Source organism: Pristiophorus japonicus, chromosome 9 (genome assembly GCF_044704955.1).
Source record: "Pristiophorus japonicus isolate sPriJap1 chromosome 9, sPriJap1.hap1, whole genome shotgun sequence".
Taxonomy (NCBI): Eukaryota; Metazoa; Chordata; class Chondrichthyes; family Pristiophoridae; genus Pristiophorus; species Pristiophorus japonicus.
In genome coordinates, this window is record NC_091985.1 from 77457616 (window position 1) to 77479869 (window position 22254).

At 43.0% G+C, this 22254-nt stretch overlaps 1 long non-coding RNA gene across 2 annotated transcripts in view; it reads left to right on the top strand.

The window, feature by feature from the left end:
* Positions 1-9467: 9467 nt before the first annotated feature.
* The window catches only part of LOC139273107 (uncharacterized), a 33347-nt gene continuing 20560 nt past the window's right edge, over positions 9468-22254 (top strand). The window contains exon 1 of one of the 2 annotated variants that reach the window (XR_011595017.1): positions 9468-9549. This is a non-coding gene — a long non-coding RNA (uncharacterized lncRNA). Of the gene's footprint in view, positions 9550-10223; positions 10309-22254 lie in introns of those variants that run through there. The other variant, XR_011595018.1, reaches the window with a different exon arrangement.

Below are 22254 nucleotides of genomic sequence, written 5' to 3' on the forward strand. Positions count from 1 at the left end.
AGATTGGTTTATTGACAATAAATGACTAGATAACACATGCAGACAGCAAAAGTACATAGGTTTGTAAATAACAGAAAAAAAAATTTAACATCTGCAAATTTCTTAGGCATGTTAACATAAGAACATAAGAAATAGAAACAGGAGTAGGCCATACGGCCCCTCGAGCCTGCTCCGCCATTCAATAAGATCATGGCTGATCTGATCATGGACTCAGCTCCATTTTCCTGCCCGCTCCCCATAACCTCTTATCGTTTAAGAAACCGTCTATTTCTGTCTTAAATTTATTCAATGTTCCAGCTTCCACAGCTGAGGCAGCGAAATTTCTCATGTGTTTTATATGGACGGCCCCTTATTCTAAGGTCTCTAGTTCGAGTCCCCCTCATCAGTGGAAACATCTTTCTGCATCCACCTTGTCAAGCCACCTCATAATCTTATACGTCTCGATAAGATCACCTCATTCTTCTGAATTCCAATGAGTAGAGGCCCAACCTACTCAACCTTTCCTCATAAGTCAACCCCCTCATCCCCGGAATCAACCTAGTGAACATTCTCTGAGCTACCTCCAAAGCAAGTATATCCTTTCATAAATATAGAAACCAAAACTGCACGCAGTATTCCAGGTATGGCCTCACCAATACCTTGTATAGTTGTAGCAAGACTTTCCTGCTTTTATATTCCATCCCCTTTGCAATAAAGGCCAAGATACCATTGGCCTTCCTGATCACTTGCTGTACCTGCATACTATCCTTTCGTGTTTCATGCCCAAGTACCCCAGGTCCCGCTATACTGCGGCACTTTGCAATCTTTCTCCATTTAAATAATAACATGCTCTTTGATTTTTTTTTGCGAAAGTGCATGACCTCACACTTTCCAACATTATACTCCATCTGCCAAATTTTTGCCCACTCACTTAGCCTGTCTATGTCCTTTTGCAGATTTTGTGTCTCCTCCTCACACATTTCTTTTCCTCCCATTGTATCGTCAGTAAACTTGGCTACGTTACACTCAGTCCCTTCTTCCAAGTCGTTAATATAGATTGTATATAGATTGTAAATAGTTGGGGTCTCAGGAGTGATTCCTGCGGCACCCCACGAGTTACTGGTTGCCAACCAGAGAATCAACCATTTATCCTGACTCTGTTTTCTGTTAGTTAGCCAATCCTCTATCCATGCTAAAATATTACCTCCAACCCCGTGAACTTTTATCTTGTGCAATAACCTTTTATATGGCACCATGTCAAATGCCTTCTGGAAGTCCAAATATATCACATCCACTGGTTCCCCTTTATCCACCTTGTTCGTTACATCCTCAAAGAACTCCAGCAAATTTGTCAAACATGATTTCCCTTTCATAAATCCATGCTGACTCTGCCTGTCCGAATTTTGCTTATCCAAACATCCTGCTACTGCTTCTTTAATAATGGACTCCAACATGTTCCTAACCACAGATGTTAGGCTAACTGGTCTACAGTTTCCGGCTTTTTGTCTGCCTTTTTTTAAATAGGGGCGTTATATTTGCAGTTTTCCAATCTGCTGGGACCGCCCCTGAATCCAGGGAATTTTGGTAAATTACAACCAATTCATCCACAATCCCTGCCGCTATTTCTCTTAAGATCCTAGGATGCAAGCCATCAGGTCCAGGGTGTTGTGTCTGTAATGTACGTATGAATGACTCCATGAGACAATGTGTTGTACTCAAATTGTAGTTCATTTGTAACTCCAGACTGAGGCACAAGCATGTTGGGCAGCCTTTTATACTGGGCCCTGCACACCTATGCAGGTGATCCTCCAGTCTCCCATCACAGTGCCCTCTGGTGGACAGCCTCTGCCACAGGGCAGGAAACCCCGGTCTCCACCAGTTGCACCCTCTAGTGGTGCCAGCATAATATATACAGTGTAAACTTTAATGATAGTACATCAGGTAACATGTCTCCATCTTATGCAACTTTACAGTGACTACTCAGAGTATATCTATAGTCTGCATATATAACAGGGGATTTATCTGCCTTTAATCCCATTATCTTACTGAGTACCATCTCCTTTGTGATTGTGTTAAGTTCCTCCACCCCATAGCCCCTAGACTATCCACTGTCGGAATATTGTTAATGTCCTCTACCCGTAAAGACTGGTACAAAATATTTGTTCAGAGTTTCTGCCAACTCCATGTTCCCCATTACTAATTCCCCGGTCTCGTCCTCTAAGGGACCAACATTTACCTTTAGCCATCCTTTTCCTTTTTATATACCTATAGAAACCCTTGCTATCTGTTTTTATATTTTGCACTAGTTTACTTTCATAGTCTATCTTCCCTTTCTTAATCATTTTTTTTAGTTGTTCTTTGCTGGCTTTTAAAAGCTTCCCAGTCTTTTGTCCTCCCACTAGTTTTGGCCACTTTGTATGCCCTTGTTTTTAAATTGGATACCGTCCTTTTATTTCTTTAGTTAGCTACAGATGGCTATCTTTTCTCTTACATCCTTTCCTCCTCATTGGAATATATTTTTCCTGAGAGTTGTGAAATATCTCCTTAAATGTACACCACTGTTCATCAACCATCCTACCCTTTAATCTATTTTCCCAGTCCACTTTACCCAACTCTGCCCTCATACCTTCATAGTCTCCTTTATTTAAGCTTACTACACTGGTTAGAGATCCAACTTTCTCACCCTTCATCTGAATTTGAAATTCAATCATGCTATGATCACTCATTCCGAGGGGATCCTTTACTAGGAGATTATTTATTAATCCTGTCGCCTGTGCATAAAGTTGATAGTCTAAATTTATAAAGAGGAACTGTTGATTACAGTAGGTCAGATTTCCAGAAATTATGTCACAAATTGTGAAATTTGTGCCATTTTATTTTAGCAGCAGCTGCTTTCATAAATAAGGGTTCAAAGGGGTTCTTTGCTTCAGAGATTACTTGGGTTTATTCCTCCTCTGAAATTAAATCAGATAGCTAATTTTAAAAGTGTTCATGTGTAAAACATTGCAGCCATTCATTCAGAAAACGTATTTATAAATGTTCAGTGGACCTCCTGTGGTGTTGCACACAGCAAGGCAGAAAATATGGTCGGTTTCTTACCCTGTGTCTGTTATTTTCATGCTACTGTTTCTCATTTTTTCTCCTTCTCTTTCCCCAACACTTTTTTTTGTTACTATATCAATAGAGTTTCAGAGGAATCCCCAGCATAGGCTAGGACAAAAAATTCTATCCCAGGAATAGTGAGGTCACCCTAGAGACTTGAACACATAATCTGAGGCAGTGCTGCACAGTTGGAGGTGCCTTCTTTCGGATAAGATGTTAAACCAAGGCCCCGTCTGCCCTCTCAGGCGGATGTTAAAGATCCCTCAGCACTATTCGTAGAAGAGCAGGGGAGTTCTCCCAGTGTCTTGGCCAACATTTATCACTCAACCAATATAACTAAACCAGATTATCTAGTCATTTATTTCACTGCTGTTTGTGGGACCTTGCTGTGTGTAAATAGGTTATCATGTTTCCTACATTACAACAGTGACTACTAAAGTACTTCATTGGTTGTAAAGCACTTTGGGACATCATGTGGTCATGAAAGGCGCTACATAAAAATGAAAGCCTTTCTTTCTTTAGAGGAAAGCAGAGATACTTTTTATGCAGAAAAGATTTTACCAGGGGTCAAAATATTCAGGCAAGATCCCAGAAAGAAAGCAGGCTTAACGATCACTTTCACCTCTGTACCCGATCAATGACCATCACTACCTCTGACAGAGTTTCCAGTAGGAAACTGCCTCTGATATATTGGAAACAAACTTATCTTGCCAGATAGCTGGAAAAGGGATAGTGTTGGGAGAAGATTGCATCCTCCACTTTAAAGAGAGAGCGAGCGTGTGTGTGAGAGAAGAAATGTTCATGCACAAGAAACTTTTGGCCAGCGACTTCCATTTTCCAAGCCATAGTTAGGGTTTTCTTGTGTTTCACAAGATGCATCTGCAGGTTCCTTTGTGAGCACATGTAATTTTAATTCCATATTGTACCAACTCAGTACTGTGGATTCCGCTTCTGCACAAACAAGCTGAGGTATGTTTCTGCAAAGATTCCCCTACATAGGAGTTTCTCAGAAGACCACATGACTAATGTTCCTCTAAGCCAAGCTCTCAAACGGAAAATGTGCCAGTGTTTTTCTCTTCCCTCTCCCCCTCTACTTGGTACGTGAAGATTGAATAAGGAGGATCATGCCCATGGTAACTAGATAGTTATTATCTTCAAATAGAAACAAAAAAAGAAATGAGGAGAGCCAAGAAACAGTAGGAATAAAACTTGCAGCCAACAAAGGAAAACAGCAAAGGTTTTTAGGTGGGGGGAGGGGGAAGAGAGGAATCATTGAAGGGGTGGGGCCACTCAAAAATAGCAGAATCAAATTATACTAGTATATAATAGTGAAATTATACTGTTATATGATTAAATGGCAGAGATGCTTCAGTATTTAAGACTTGCATTTATATTGTGAGTTTCACGATCTCAGGATGTCCCAGAACACTTTATAGCCAATGAAATACTTTTTGAAGTGTAGTTACTGTTGTAATGTAGAAAACATAGCTGCCAATTTGCACACAGCAATGAAATAAATGAACAGATAATCATTTTCAGTGCTGTTGGTTAAATGCTAAATATTGGCCAGGATATCAGGTTGAACTCTCCTGCTCTTCTTTGAAACAGTGCCATAGGATCTTTTACTTGAGGGGGCAGACAGGGCCTCAGTTTAACGTCCCATCCGAAAGACTGCACTGGAGTGAATATGGGCTCAAATCTCTGCAGTGGGACTTGAACCCACAACATTTGACTTAGAGCAGAGAGTGCTGCCGCTGATCCACAGCTGGCACCGTCAAAAGCTTGTGGATGAGGAAGTAGAAAGGCAATGAACAATATGTGCAATAATACCACAGTGACTTTTAAGAGGGTGAGAATGCTCAGAACTAGATAAATTGCACCCCAGAATATTGAACGTTAGTTAGGAAGTAGTTGATTTTTTAAAAATTCATTACATTCCTTTGTGCCAAAGCACTGGAGGAAAGCAAATATAACACATCTGGACAAAAATGGGGAAAATGGGATGGACCAGGGATCTATTAGACAGTTTATCTTATATCATTAGTAGGAAAATTACAAGACCCTATAATTACGTAGAAGGGAATGGATTGATCAGTTAGTTAGCATGGATTTGTGATGGGTAGTCATGTTTGATCAACCTGAGAATTTTGTTGAGCGAACAAGGTACAGATGGGGGTTTAGTAGTAAATACAGTTTTGCTTTATTTTGAAATCGCATGTATAGGATAACAGTTAACCTGCTGAGATAATGTGATTTAGAAACCGCTGTTAGTGAAAGTGCAACAAACCTTTTTGCTTTAAAATGTTTTGTTGTAACCTATTTTATTTTCCTTCTTGAGCATCACACGTGGGTTGTCAGATCTGGAATATTTAAGGCCTACCTAAAGTGAGTCTTCTCTGTGTACAAACCAACATTTTAAATTTTGAAAATGAGAATACTACCTTGATCCATTCCTTTAGTTCTCTTTTGCACCTTATTGTTACCTATATTAATATCTTGGGAAGGGAGAAGAGGATCTAGCTTTTTATAGAAAACCTACATTTAAAAAATAAGCAGCAAAATACTGCAAATCCTGGAAATCTGAAACAAAAACAAAAATGCTGGCAATACTCTGCAGATGGAGAGAACAAATAAGTTAGTGGCCCAGATTTTGCGTAGAAATAATGGTGAGACACCACACAGGCGCAGTTAAACGAGGAAATCTGAAAGTTGCTGTCCGAATTACCCTGCTCATCCAGAAGCTTCGCTATTCCAATATCTCCAGAAACTCGGCATTCACATACATGGAACATCGTGAATTTGCAGTACTTACCCACTATATACTGTATAAATGTTAGGCCTTAGCCATTCAAGTGTAAGTGAATTTTTAACGGCGTGATAAGAATTAATTACTGCCAAACAACCTCTGAGACACTGAAAATTAACTTTTAAAAGTGTGGAGTCTCATTCCTTCAGATTTTAATTATTGTTGTAGATTTAAAAATGTAATACTTTTTTTAAAACTTTTTTTTCTGTATGTTTTATCTATCTCTTAATCCCATCTTTTTTTCCCTCTCTTTATTTCACTTTCTGTACATGATTTGGCATTGAATTAAATATCCTATTTTACACTCCCTGGTTCAGACTCTGCGGGGTGAATTTTAACCCCCGAAAACAGATGGGTTGGGGTCAGGGGAGATGTTAAACCTGGAAGTAGACAGGGGGCAGGCAGCCAGCCAACCTGCTCCGAGGAGCCAATTGTTTTTCGCTACCCAACACCTGATCAGTGGGAGCTAAAGATTCCCAAGATGCAGGTGGCCATTTAAATATTTTCATGAGACTGGCAACCTCTGATTTAACCTGCCTGGCCGGCCAGGTTCCCAGGCCTCAGGAATCCTGGCAGCTGAAGAGAGGCGAGGACAGCTTCTCCACCCCACCTCTAAAGGTTGGGAATCGAACGTGGGGCTGCTGTCTGCTCCAGAGCTCACCCCGCCCAACTGGAAGCCAAGTCTATTAATCAAGCTGACTTCCGGGCGGGAATCCTGATGTAAAAAAAATACGTTCACTGTGGAGTCAAAATTCTACACCATGCGGGGAATCCTGAACTTCCAGGTTTCCCATCCGAAACTCCACCCCCCCCCCCAATCCGCCCCGGTCAAGATCGGTGCCCTCGTGTCTTAGTAAGGAATCTTCAATCTGATCGGTTATGCATAAATTTGATCCATATCTGCCTACATAACAACAGTGACAGCATCCTGAATACTAAAGCATTAGATAAACATACATTATTTCTATCTTAAATTAAACAAATTCAAAAATATTAAAATTATGTTTTAAAATTATCAAAAACTTTTATGAGACCTCTAGAAACTGTTATAAAACTGTTTTGAGCTACCCGACATCATTGAGGGTTAAAAAGAGTACCAGTGCATAAGTGACCAGATAGCAAGTTTAAAGCAATTACAGGAATGTCAAGGTTTTGATGACTTTGGAAACAGTTTGTGCTTGCCTACTATGTAACAATATACATGAATTCAGCATTCTTAAATCTTGTGGATGGCAATGGAAGATTCTTAAAATAGTAGAGCCATGTTTGTTTAATCAGGAAGCTGGTGCTTTTGGTTGTGTCTCCTTATTCTAAAAGTATAGCCAAAAAAGTAGATTTTGAAGAGACATAACCAGCAGGCAAGAAACTCAGCAGGCTGTTCAGCCTGGAGTTGGTTCTATTTGTTACAACCAAGACCAGTGACTTCTCGTTCTGAAACAATGCCACCCCACCGCGTTCCCACCGAGAAGAGCCGAGGCAAAATTAATTTTAATAGATTGAGACATTGGGAGTGACATACTGATTCAACATAAACCCCTTCATTTATATAGCATTTCAACATAGGAAAATGTCCCAAAATGTTTCAGAAGAGACAAAAATGGACACCAAGCCAAAGAAGGAGATATTAGGGGGATTGAAGGAGATTGGTCAGAGGGGTGGGATTTAAGGAGAGCCTTAAATGAGAGCAAAGTTTAAGGAAGAACTCCAGAGCATGAGGCATAGATGGCTGAAGGCATAACCGGCAATGTTGGGATTAAAGGGGGGAGGGATGCACAAAAGGCCAGTGTCAGAGAAGCGGAGAGTTTGGGGTGAGGGGGATTATAAAGCTGGAAATTACAGTGAGGACAAGAGGATAAACATTTTAAATTGAAGATGTTAGGAAAGTGGGGGCAATGTAGATCATCAAGGATAGGGGTGATGGGCAAGAAGAACTTGGTGCAGGATAGGATAAGGGCAGTCAAGTTTTGGATCAACTGATGTTTACAGAGTGTGGGTGATGGGCGCCCAGCTAGGAGAGCATTAGGATAATTGACTTTGGAGGTGACAAAGACATGGATGAGGATATCAGCAGCAGATGAGCCAAGGCAGGGGTGGAGATGGCCAATGTAAAGGAAGTGGTAATGGGTGATCTTTATGATGGAGAGGATATGGGGTCAGAAGCTCATCTCGAGATTTAATAGTACTTGTACGCCGATTGTGCAAACAGTCTGGTTCGATCTGAGACAATGGCTGGGGAAAGGAATGAAATCGGTGGCAAGGGTACAGAATTTGCGGTGGAAGCCGAAAACAATGACTTTGTTCTTCCCAGTGTTAACTGGAGAAAATTGTCACTCATCTAAGATATCAAACAAGCAGTCTGACAACACACAGTGAAGAGATTGAGAGAGGTGGTGGAGAAGTAGAACCGAGTGTCTTCAGGGTACATGTGAAAACTAATCCCATGTCTACAGGTGATGTCATTAATGGACATCATGTAGATGAAAAGGAGGGGTGATAGCGTACAAAAGTTACAATCACAGAGGATGTCATATGTGACTGTGTTTAGGGCCGTTTCATTACTGTGGTAGGGGCAGAACCCTGATTCAAACATGAAACTGCGGTAAAGACAGGCACCGATTTGGGTGGTGAAGTGTTCAAGGAGCAGAAGTTTGTAACATCAAAGGGGTCGAGTGGGTGGTTTTTGAAGAGGATGGCTTTGAAAGGGGCAGAGGGTCAGTACCTGTGGAAAAGGAACTATTTACAATGCCAGCTAGCATGGGTGCCAGGAAAGGAAGCTGGGTGGCCAGTAGTTTAATGGGAACGGGGTCAAGGGAGCACGAGGTAGGTCACATGGACTAGATCTGAGAAGACACGAGGGAAGATTGAAGAGAAACTAGGGTTCAGGGCTAGAACACAGGGCCAGGGGGAAGCCTGATAGGTGCTTTGGCTTGCTAAGGAAGAAGGGGAGGAAGGAAGTAGTAGTAGTAGAGACAGCTGAATGGTTAGATGCAATCTTAGTGACAAAGAAGCTCATAAAAGTGGAGGGAGTGAGGAATTTAAGAAGACAGTTGGTGGTGTAGAAAAGAAGCCAGGTGTTATCTTTGCTCTCCAGAATGATCCTGGAGTAAGGGGCACTTTTGGCAGAGAGTGAGGACCGGTAATAGAAATATAGAAAATAGGTGCAGGAGTAGGCCATTCGAGCCTGCACCACCATTCAATATGATCATGGCTGATCATGCAATTTCAGTACTCCATTCCTGCTTTCTCTCCATACCCCTTGATCCCTTTAGTCATAAGGGCCACATCTAACTCCCTTTTGAATATATCTAATGAACTGGCCTCAACAACTTTCTGTGGTAGAGAATTCCACAGGTTCACAATTCTGAGTGAAGAAGTTTCTCCTCATCTCGGTACTAAATGGCTTACCCCTTATCCTTAAGACGGTGACCCCTAGTTCTGAAATTCCCCAACATCAGGAACATTCTTCCTGCATCTAACCTGTCCAATCCCATCAGAATTTTATATGCGCAATGTATTCCAGCCAGATCTGGTGAAGGATGGCTAAACCAGCTGTGCACACCTTGGATTTGAGGAAGCAAAAATGGAGGCAATAGCAGGGGACTGGCCAAGATAGGATGAGAGAGGAAAGAACATTAAAGATTTAGAAGTAGTTGAGCAGCTGAGTGAGTATCGTACAACAATAGTAGGGGAAGGGCATTGTGTATTAAATTAGCTCGAGGAAGAAAACTATTTCATTTGATCTATTATTAACTGAAAACAATGAAAAGACGGGGCTAGATGTAAAACTACTCCTTTCAACCACTTCGTGGCTTCAGGCCCGGCACATTAACTGTCGCGAAAATTAGCTTGTGCGACGGGGAGAGCCGTGCCCAACCTCACCTAAATGTCGTTTTTTTTAAAAAAAAAACAACAAATACGATGCTCTTACTGGCGGGTTGCGCGGCGGATCAGAGCACCTTGTGGCTCCGGCGAGGCGGGTGCAAAGGTTAGCACACTGACACGTCGTTGCAAATTCCTGGGCTGAGATATGACGGCCACGATGTACAGACCCGCCCGGCCCTGCAGCAATGAACCGTCCGCACCCCACATTGCCAGGGATTGTTGTTTAACATCGCGAGGATTTTTTTTACGTTACTAGGGGTTGTTTTTTTTAAACCTCACCAGGGCCTGTTGCTTAACATCGCGAGGCGTTGTTTTTTTTTAACATCACCATGACTACCAACCCGCCCCGCCCCGCCGTGCTGTGCTAGCGGTGATGCGCACTTTATTTCACTTCGCCACAGATTCCCGTTGTGGGCGGGTCGAGCTGCGCGGTTGCCATGGCGCTCGGGGTTCCGGCCTTCTCATGCGCCGGCCAGTTTCACAAAATTCACCTCCAGCTGTAAAGGATATGACTAACCCGATAAAAGAATTATAAAGCGGTAATCACTGGGCACGGAGCTGCTTGCCGACCGCCTTTGGAATGAGCAATATATAAAGTTATTTGTCATACACGTTCTACGTAATTAGGAGACATTTGTTAATAAAGGTCAGGGAGGAGACTTTTGTTTATTGTTCTGTTGATACGGATTATGGGGAATGGCTCCTTGGGAAACAGCAAGGAGCACAACTTTAAACTTATCCCAAAGTCACTCCAAAACTGCCCCTCCAATTGTAGGAAAGAACCTGCATTTCTATAGCGTCTTTCACAACCTCCGGTCCCAATGTGCTTTACAGCCAATTAAGTACTTTTGAAGTGTAATCACTGTTGTAATGTTGGAAACGCAGCCAGCTCATTTAAAAAGCAATGTGATAATGGCCAGATAATCTGTTTTTAGTGATGTTGGTTGAAGGATAAATATTAGGCAGGGCACCAGGGAGAATTCCCCTGCTCTTCGAAATAGTGCCGTGGGATCTTTTATGTCCCCCTGAGAAGGCAGACGGGGCATCAGTTTAACCTCCCATCCAAAAGACGACCCCTTCACCAGTACTGCATTCCCTCAGTACTGCACTGAAATGTCAGGCTAGATTTTTGTGCTCAAGTCTTTGGAATGGGACCACATTACAAGGAGGGAAATTCTATATTTGTAGCATGGTTTCCAGTGTTGGCCAGCTCTGCAGAAAGAAAATGTTAGGAGTTGTAGTCCCTCCCTGCTCCTGTTGTTAAAATGGGAGTAGACCATATTGTGGTCGCTATGCTGGCAACAAAATGGATGGCTTGAAAAAATTCAGAAATTTAATTTATTTTCTAATATTCAAAAAAATAGAATTTTGAACAAAAAATATTCCTCCTTTCAACTAAATTTTCATCAATAGTAAAGCAAATCTCAGAACTTAAGCCATAATATTTTTCTCCACACCCTCTTCCAAACTTTTGATTTGGCAAGAGGTGATAGCTACAGGTGGAAAGGTGATAATTAGTGGGCTGAACAATGGCAGATGAAATTTAATGCAGACAAGTATAAAGTATTGCAGATAGCAAGGATAAATGGATAACATACATACTTCAGGAATGGTGTTTAAATAGCTACGGATGAAATTAAAAGGGTTTTAATAGACACAAATATTCAAAATGTCCAGCCAACACAGCAACAATAAACAAAATCAGTAGAATGTTGATCAACATAGCCAAAACAAGTCAAAGGAAATTCTGATTATGCTATCCTTATCCAGTCCTCCAGAGTTGAGGATGACTTGCTTCCACACTAGTATCAGTTCTAAGGTGACTGATGAGACCAATGCGGGATTTACAGTCTCTGTTACAGGTGGGGCAATTAGTGGTTACAGGGATGGGTGGGTGGGATGCTTGATTTGTCGTACGCTCCTTCCGCTATTTGTATTTGGCTTCCACGTGCTCCCGACGAAGAGATTCAAAAGTGTTCAGCACCGTCTCGAATGCTTCTCCACTTTGAACAATTTCCCGTTTGTCCTGAAGTTTAGCTCCATTCCAGCGGGGAGCTTGTTGAGGTCGAGATGGAGCATTGCAGCAAGGAAGATTGAGAAGAGCATTGGTGCGATGACACAGCCTTGCTTGACACCGGTCTGCACATGTATTGGGTCTGTGATGGATCTGTTGGTAAGGATCACGCTTGCATGTCATCCAAGCCGGCGGAGGATGGTGACAAATTTTTGAGGGCAGCCGAATTTGAGAAGGACACTCCATAATCTGTCACGATTGACAGAATCGAAGGCCTTTGTGAGGTCAAAGAAGGCCACGTACAGAGGTTGATGCTGCTCCCTACCTTTTTCTTGGATTTGACATGCTATGAAGATTATGTCCATTGTGCCCCTTAGTGGGCGGAATCCGCATTGCAACTCTGGGAGGAGCTCTTTAGTCACTGGGAGAAGACGGTTGAGGAGATTCTTGCGATGACGTTTCCTGTGGCAGACAACATGGAAACTCTGTAATGACCACAATTGGGCTTGTCACCTTTCTTGAAAATCGTCATGATTATGGCATCTCTGAAATCCCCTGGCATGCACTCCTCCTTCCAGATAAGAGAAATTAGGTTATGGATTCATGCCAAGTACTTCTCCACCATGCTTTAGTACTTTGGCAGGGATTCCATCTGCTCTTGAGGCCTTGTTCTTCATTTGTCGGATGGCCTTTTCAACCTCATGCTGGGCTGGAGTTGTGCCGAGGTGGTAGTGGATAGCATGCTGTGGGATGGAGTCAAGGGCACTCACGTCGAAGATAGAGTCTTGGTTGAGGAGATCTTCGAAGTGCTCTTTCCAGCAGGCACTGACTACCTCTCTGTCTTTGATGAGCACTTCTCCATTCTTAGCCCTCAGCGGGGTAGGACCTTGGGTGCTTGGACGGTAGGCGGTCTTGACGGCACTAAAAAATTCAGAAAGTTTGTGGTTATTGGCTTGTTGCTGGATCTCCTGCGCTTTTTCCACCCACCATCTGTTCTTTAGGTCACAAGTTTTTTGTTGGACCTCAGCCTTCAGTTGTCTGTATATCTACTTTCTTGCGCTCGAGTTGTGATGTTGTTTTCAATTCAAGAATGCCTTGCGTTTGCGGTTTATTAGCTCCTGGCTCTCCTGGTCATTCTCATCGAACCAGTTTTGATGTTTTCTGGTAGAGTGACCAAGAGTCTCTTCACAGGTCCTAATTATGGTGGACTTGAGGGCAGACCAGACACTGTGGACACTCTGTGCCTCCGGTTCATTGGGAGTCGTCAGGTTGGCTGTGAGGCCATGACTGAATAGGGCTTTCTTAGCAGGATCTTTGAGTGCTCCAGCGTTGATTTTCCTGCGGCAGCGTTTCTGTTGCTGCTGCTATTGAGGCTACATTGATGGAGATAACAGAGCGGATTAGGCGATGATCAGTCCAGCAGTCGTCCGCTCCTGTCGTGGCACGGGTGATGCGGACTTCCTTGCACTCCCTCGCTCAGACGATGATGTAGTCTAACAAATGCCAGTGCCTGGAGCGAGGGTGTTACGAAACAAGGTGTTGGTTATGCTGTACAGTGTTCTGGTCAGATCACACCTTGAGTACCATGTTCAGCCAAGAAACAGCCAAGATACCAAGAAACAAAGAAGACGTTCAAATGCTAGAAGTATTGCAGAGAAGACAATGCTGATCTCTGGGGTAGATTTTCAATATGCCGCATGGGCCTAAAGCTGCCATTGTGGAATGGTTGCCTGTTATAGAAACCACTTGATTTTCATCCCATTGATTTCAATGGAAATGAAAATCAGGTTGATTTTGTAATAGTTGACCGATTTGCAACACCAGTTTTGTGCCTGGGTGACAAGTTAAGAATCTATCCCCTAGTGTCAACAGTCTGAGACTTGGGCTATTTAGCCTGGAATGGAAGGGCCTCAGAAGTTATCAGGTAGCGTTCCATGCCTCTTTGGTCATGGCTCCGACCTTACTTAAGGAAGGATATACTAGCTTTGGAGGGGGTACAGAGACGATTCACAAGGCTGATTGCGGAGATGAGGGGGTTACCTTATGATGATAGATTGAGTAGACTGGGTCTTTACTCGTTGGAGTTCAGAAGGATGAGGGATGATCTTATAGAAACATTTAAAATAATGAAAGGGATAGACAAGATAGAGGCGGAGAGGTTGTTTCCACTGATCGGGGAGACTAGAACTAGGGGGCACAGCCTCAAAATACGGGGGGAGCCAATTTAAAACCGAGTTGAGAAGGAATTTCTTCTCCCAGAGGGTTGTGGAGCTGAGTCCACGGCCAGATCAGCCATGATCTTGTTAAATGGCGGAGCAGGCTCGAGGGCCGAGATGGTCTACTCCTGTTCCTAATTCTTATGTTCTTATGTTATGTTCACCCACCTTTCCTTTCCCACTCCCAATGCCTTTGACCTCTTCATCGACTCACTGTTGTTCCCTGTGATGTCTGCTTTTATTTATAGCAGTTTAAGCACTTTAAAGGACAATTTGTTTTTGTTTAAAGCATTTGAAGTCAATCTGCTATGGGATTTGGAGTGAGGTGAAGGGAGAGGATATTTAGGTGAGGGAACGTGGAAATGATGCTTGCATGTCAGTGTAGGTATGGAAAGGTGATGGGCGTGAAAAGAGTAAGAGATGAAGGATTCGGAGAGGTTGTGACAAGGAAACAGGAAGAAAGAGTATAGGAGTAGCAACGAAGAGCATGCCGAGGAATAAGGTGCAGTTTAGGATATAAGGAGGAAAAGGGTAAATGTAAAGATTACAAGACAATTCCAGCAAGGATGCACTGGAGGAAGTCATCCTATACATTAGCCAGATATTTCCCATTGGGACCCAAAATCTGAGGACATTGTGAAAGAAAGACTTGCATTTATATAGCGCCTTTCACGACTACCGGATGTCTCAAAGCGCTTTACAGCCAATGAAGTACATTTTGAAATGTAGTCACTGTTGTAATGTAGGAAACGCAGCAGCCAATTTGCACACAGCAAGTTCCCACAAACAGCAATGTGATAATGACCAGATAATTTGTTTTAGTTATGTTGATTGAGGGATTAATATTGGCCAGGACACCGGGGATAACTCCCCATGCTCTTCTTCAAAATAGTGCCATGGGATCTTTTACGGCCACCTGAGGGAGCAGACGGGGTCTCGGTTTAACGTCTCAGCTGAAAGACAGCCCCTTCATCAGTGCAGCACTCCCTCAATACTGCACTGAGTGTCAGCCTAGATTTATGTGCTTAAGTCCCTGAAACCCACAACCTTCTGACTCAGAGGTGAGTGTGCTACCCACTGAGCCACAGGAATAGATAGAGGAGGCAGTGGGAGTGAGGGGGCTGGAGGAATAGCAGGTGGATGGGGCAGCAGGACATGGGATGCAGGAGAGAGGGCACACAACAAGGGAAGAATATAGATTACAAGAGATGAAGGGTTGGGAGGCGATACTTTGCATGCTGGCCCCATCCCTGTCCCCATTTCATGATCCAAAGCTCTCGGCATATCTGCAATGCCACACCACACCACCAAGAAATATGGAAGTAAAAGATTTCAGAAAAACATGGGGAAAAAAGCAGAAGAGAAGCAAAAAACAGATAATCATAAAAAAGTGAATGGGAGAAAAAAAGCACAACAGGTGTAAAGGATACTGCACAGGAATAAGTTCAAACCTTTTATCCTGAGTGTACTGTGTAAGGAGAAATCTATTTACACAGTGATGGTGTTGCAGCTTGGAATGCTTTGTTACAGGATGTGGTTGAGGCAGGGAACACTGCGTCCTTTAAGGAAAAATTAGGTAAATATTTGAAGCAGAGTAAGGTAAATGATTCTTGGGGAGGGAGCTAGGCTGTGTGATTAGTTTTGGATTAGTCTAGGAGCTGACACAGACATGATGAGCAAATGGCCTCTTTCTGTGCTGTGCTGTAAACTCCAATGGTTCTCTTGATCACTTTTTCTTTAATTTATTTTGAAACAACATTCCTTTGAACCAAACCAGGGATCAGGCTATCTTAGATCTGGCAATGAGGCAGGATTAATAAATGATCTCCTAGTAAAGGATCCTCTAGGAATGACATGGTTGTATATACGGGACAGACCAGTAACATGGTTGAATTTCAAATTCAGTTGGAGTGTGAGAAAGTTGGAATCTCAAACCAGTGTCCTAAGCTTACTAAAGGAGACTACAAAGGTATGAGGGCAGAGTTGGCTAAAGTGGACTGGGAAAATAGATTAAAGTATGGGACGGTTGATGAACAGTGACAGATATTTCATAACTCGCAACAAAAATATATCCCAATGAGAAGGAAAGACTGTAAGAGAAGGGATAACCATTCGTGGCTAACTAAGGAAATAAGGGATGGTATCAAATTGAAAACAAGGACATACAATGTGGCCAAGACTAGCGGGAGGCCAGAGGATTGGGAAACTTTTAAAAGCCAGCAAAGAACGACTAAAAAATTGATAGAGAGGGAAGATAGATTATGAAAGTAAACTAGCATGAAATATAAAAGCAGATAGTAAGAGTTTCTACAGGTACATAAAATGGAAAAGAGTGGCTAAAGTAAATGTTGGTCCCCTGGAGGATGAGACTGGGGAATTAATCATGGAGAACAGGGAAATGGCAGAGACGTTGAACAAATATTTTATATTGGTCACGGTAGAAGACACTAAAAACATCCCAATAGTGGATAATCAAGGGGCTACGGTGGGAGGAAGTTAAATACAATCACCATCACTAATGAAGTAGCACCCGGTAAAATAATGGGACTAAAGGCGGACAAGTCCCCTGGATCTGATGGCATACATCCTAGGGTCTAAAAAGAAATGGCTGCAGAGATAGTTGATGTGTTGATTGTAATCTACCAAAAATTCCCTGGATTCTGGGGCAGTCCCAGCGTATTGGAAAACCGCAAATGTAACGCCCCTATTTAAAAACAAAAAGAAGGAAACTATAGACCAATTAGCCTAACATCTGTCAATGCTAGAGTTCATTAAGGAAGCAGTAGCAGGGCATTTGGAAAAGCATAATTCAATCAAGCAGAGTCAGCATGGTTTTATGAAAGGGAAATCATGTTTGACAAATTTGTTGGAGTTCTTTGAGGAAGTAGCAAGCAGGGTGGATAAGGGGAAACCTTATCCACCCTATGGTGTGGTGTATTTGGAATTCCAGAAGGTATTCGATAAGGTGCCACATAAAAGGTTGCTGCAGAAGATAAAAGTTCAAGGGGTTGGGGGTAATATATTAGCATGGATAGAGGATTGGCTAACCAACAGAAAATAGAGATTCGGGATAAATGGGTCATTTTCCGGTTGGCAAACAATAACTAGTGGGGTGCTGCAGGGATCGGTGCTGGGTCTTCAACTATTTACAATCTATATTAATGACTTGGATGAAGGGACCGAGTGTAATGTAGCCAAGTTTGCTGATGATACAAAGATGGGTGGGAAAGCAAATTGTGAGGACCCAAAACATCTGCAAAGGGATATAGACAGGCTAAGTGAGTGGGCAAAAATTTGGCAGATGGAGTATAATGTGGGAAAATGTGAGGTTATCTACTTTGGCAGAAAAAATAGAAAAGCAAACTATAATTTAAATGGAGAAAAATTGCAAAATGCTGCAGTACAGAGGGAACTGGGGGTCCTTATGCATGAGACACAAAAGGTTAGTATGCAAGTACAGCAAGTAATCAGGAAGGCAAATGGAATGTTGGCCTTTATTGCAAGGGGGATGGAGTATAAAAGCAGAGATGTCCTGCTTCAACTGTACAAGGTATTGGTGAGGCCACACCTAGAGTACTGTGTACAGTTTTGGTCTCCATATTTGAGGAAGGATATACTTGCATTGGAGGCTGTTCAGAGAAGGTTCACTAGGATGATTCCCGTAGATGAGGGGGTTGACTTATAGGTTGAGTATGTTGGGCCTGTACTCATTGGAGTTCAGAAGAATGAAAGGTGATCTTATCAAAACATGTAAGATAATGAGGGAGCTCGACAAGGTGGATGCAGAGAGGATATTTTCTCATAGGGGAAACTAAAACTAGGGGACATAGTCTTAGAATAAGGGACCGCCTATTTAAAACTGAGTTGAGGAGGAATTTCTTCTCTCAGAGGGTTGTAAATCAATGGAATTCTTTGCCCCAGAGAGCTGTGGAGGCTGGGTCATTGAATATATTTAAGGTGGAGATAGACAGATTTTTGAGCGACAAAGGAATAAAAGGCTATGGGGGAGTGGGCAAGGAAGTGGAGCTGAGCCCATGATCAGATCAGCCATAATAGTAGTAAATGTTGGAGCAGGCTCGAGGAGTCAAATGGCCTACTCCTGCTCCTATTTCTTATGTTCTTTTGTTCCCAACATAACAAAAATGCACATAATCATGAAAATTAAGTTTAAAAATACTAACGCTCTTATGATGTTTTTGTTTTTTTCATTTTCAGGATGTGGGTGTTGCTGGCAAGGCCAACATTTATTGCTTAGTTGTTCTAAGAAACATAGAAACATAGAAACATAGAAAATAGGTGCAGGAGTAGGCCATTCGGCCCTTCTAGCCTGCACCGCCATTCAATGAGTTCATGGCTGAACATTCAACTTCAGTACCCCATTCCTGCTTTCTCGCCATACCCCTTGATCCCCCTAGCAGTAAGGACCTCATCTAACTCCTTTTTGAATATATTTAGTGAATTGGCCTCAACAACTTTCTGTGGTAGAGAATTCCACAGGTTCACCACTCTCTGGGTGAAGAAGTTCCTCCGCATCTCGGTCCTAAATGGCTTACCCCTTATCCTTAGACTGTGACCCCTGGTTCTGGACTTCCCCAACATTGGGAACATTCTTCCTGCATCTAACCTGTCCAACCCCGTCAGAATTTTATATGCTTCTATGAGGTCCCCTCTCATTCTTCTGAACTCCAGTGAATACAAGCCCAGTTGATCCAGTCTTTCTTGATAGGTCAGTCCCGCCATCCCGGGAATCAGTCTGGTGAACCTTCGCTGCACTCCCTCAATAGCAAGAATGTCCTTCCTCAGGTTAGGAGACCAAAACTGTACACAATACTCCAGGTGTGGCCTCACCAATGCCCTGTACAACTGTAGCAACACCTCCCTGCCCCTGTACTCAAATCCCCTTGCTATGAAGGCCAACATGCCATTTGCTTTCTTAACCGCCTGCTGCACCTGCATGCCAACCTTCAATGACTGATGTACCATGACACCCAGGTCTCTTTGCACCTCCCCTTTTCCTAATCTGTCACCATTCAGATAATAGTCTGTCTCTCTGTTTTTACCACCAAAGTGGATAACCTCACATTTATCCACATTATACTTCATCTGCCATGCATTTGCCCACTCACCTAACCTATCCAAGTCGCTCTGCAGCCTCACAGCATCCTCCTCGCAGCTCACACTGCCACCCAACTTAGTGTCATCCGCAAATTTGGAGATACTACATTTAATCCCCTCATCTAAATCATTAATGTACAGTGTAAACAGCTGGGGCCCCAGCACAGAACCTTGCGGTACCCCACTAGTCACTGCCTGCCATTCTGAAAAGTACCCATTTACTCCTACTCTTTGCTTCCTGTCTGACAACCAGTTCTCAATCCATGTCAGCACACTACCCCCAATCCCATGTGCTCTAACTTTGCACATCAATCTCTTGTGTGGGACCTTGTCGAACGCCTTCTGAAAGTCCAAATATACCACATCAACTGGTTCTCCCTTATCCACTCTACTGGAAACATCCTCAAAAAATTCCAGAAGATTTGTCAAGCATGATTTCCCTTTCACAAATCCATGCTGACTTGGACCTATCATGTCACCTCTTTCCAAATGCACTGCTATGACATCCTTAATAATTGATTCCATCATTTTACCCACTACCGATGTCAGGCTGACCGGTCTATAATTCCCTGTTTTCTCTCTCCCTCCTTTTTTAAAAAGTGGGGTTACATTGGCTACCTTCCACTCCATAGGAACTGATCCAGAGTCAATGGAATGTTGGAAAATGACTGTCAACGCATCCACTATTTCCAAGGCCACCTCCTTAAGTACTCTGGGATGCAGTCCATCAGGCCCTGGGGATTTATCGGCCTTCAATCCCATCAATTTCCCCAACACAATTTCCCGGCTAATAAGGATTTCCCTCAGTTCCTCCTCCTTACTAGACCCCCCGACCCCTTTTATAACCGGAAGGTTGTTCGTGTCCTCCTTCGTGAATACCGAACCAAAGTACTTGTTCAATTGGTCCGCCATTTCTTTGTTCCCCGTTATGACTTCCCCTGATTCTGACTGCAGGGGACCTACATTTGTCTTTACTAACCTTTTTCTCTTTACATATCTATAGAAACTTTTGCAATCCGTCTTAATGTTCCCTGCAAGCTTCTTCTCATACTCCATTTTCCCTGCCCTAATCAAACCCTTTGTCCTCCTCTGCTGAGTTCTAAATTTCTCCCAGTCCCCAGGTTCGCTGCTATTTCTGGCCAATTTGTATGCCACTTCCTTGGCTTTAATACTATCCCTGATTTCCCTTGATAGCCACGGTTGAGCCACCTTCCCTTTTTTATTTCTATGCCAGACAGGAATATACAATTGTTGTAGTTCATCCATGCGGTCTCTAAATGTCTGCCATTGCCCATCCACAGTCAACCCCTTAAGTATCATTCGCCAATCCATCTCAGCCAATTCACGCCTCATACCTTCAAAGTTAGCCTTCTTTAAGTTCTGGACCATGGTCTCTGAATTAACTGTTTCATTCTCCATCCTAATGCAGAATTCCACCATATTATGGTCACTCTTCCCCAAGGGGCCTCGCACAACGAGATTGCTAATTAATCCTTTCTCATTACATAACACCCAGTCTACTTTCTATTAGGTAGGGCGGTCCAAGATTTTGACCCAGCGAGAATGAAGGAACAGTGATAAATGTCCGAGTGAGGATGGAGTGTGATTTGAAGGTAACTTGGAGGTCATGATGTCCGATGCACCTGCTGCCTTTGTCTTTTTAGGTGGGGGAGGTCGTGAGTTTGAGAGACGCTGTCGAAGAACCATTGGTGAGTTGCTGCAGTGCATCCTGTAGCGAGTATACACTGCAGCCACGGTGTGCTGATGTTTAAGCTAATTGATAAATTGCCAATCAAGCGGAATGCTTTGTCCTGGATGGTGCAAAGCATCTTGACTGTTGTTGCAGCTGTACCCATCCAGGGAGGTGGAAAGTATTAAATCACACTTCCGAAATGCCTTGTAGGTGGTGGAGAGGTTTTCGAAGTCAGGAGACGAGCTACTCGCCGCAGAGTGGCCAGCCTCTGGCTTTCTCTAATGGCCACGGCATTTATGTGGCTGGTCAGTTTGAGTTTCTGGTCAATGGTGACGCCCAAGAATGTTGATGGAAGGGGACTATGCAATGGTAATACCATTGAATTTCATGGATAGCTGGTTAGGCTCTCTCGTGTAGATGGTCATTGCCTGGTACTTGAGTGGTGTGAATGTTATTGCCATTTATCAGCCCAAGCCTGGAGGTTGTCCAGGTCTTGTTGTATGCAGGCATGGACTGCTTCATTATCGGAGGAATTGCAAATGGAGATGAACACTGCAACCATCAACAAACAGCCCTATTTATGTCTTTATGATGGAAGGAATGCCACTGATAAAGCGGTTGACGATAGTTAGGCCTAAGACCAATAAGAATACAATAATAATATATTGTCCATTGCATAGGATAAAATTGCGTGTTCTCAGATTTACCAAGGGAGGATGATTAATAATACTGTTCATAAATTAGTTTGTCACTATTAAAATGGAAAGTCTGTTGGGGGTGGAACTGTAATTATACCTATAAATGTTCCAACATGTTCACCAGAGATATCAGGGTGGGGTTCTTTTTGTTATTTTTTAATTAGTGATTGTCAAACTTTTTTGGAACACACCTCAATAAAATACTTCTCAGATCCCACTAATAATGAATAATGACACTAGTAAGGGGTTATATAGATATTCTTGCAGAGGTCTAGTCCTATGTTGCAAGGCTGCAGTTTAATTTGGAGTATTTGGAGCTTGAAGTATTGAGTTGGGGTGTGTTTTTATTGATGCCATGGTTTATTCAAATTGCTCGCAGTCCATGTCAATAGTGCAAGTCCCTTCCCTTTTCTTTTTGGCACTATCATCTCGCTGAAGTTACAATGACCCATCCCCAGCAGTCTGAGCCTGATCCCCTCCCTTCTCCTCCCACACACAATTCAACCCACCCAAGACCTTCCCGATTCACCTTGAGATATTCCAGTCTGGTCTGCAGTTTGCTTCTTTGTTCTAGTGTTGTGGCTGGGACTTACTGTGTTTCACTTCTGTTCACTCGGTTTGCGATGCTGTGGCCACAAGAACAATCAGCAAGGCAGTGAACGGGAGCTGAACACTCCCCAAGCCTGTGTGCTGGCTTGGCTGCCAACCTTTGATCTTGGTCTGTTCCTCCCAAGTCTTCACAGCCTGTA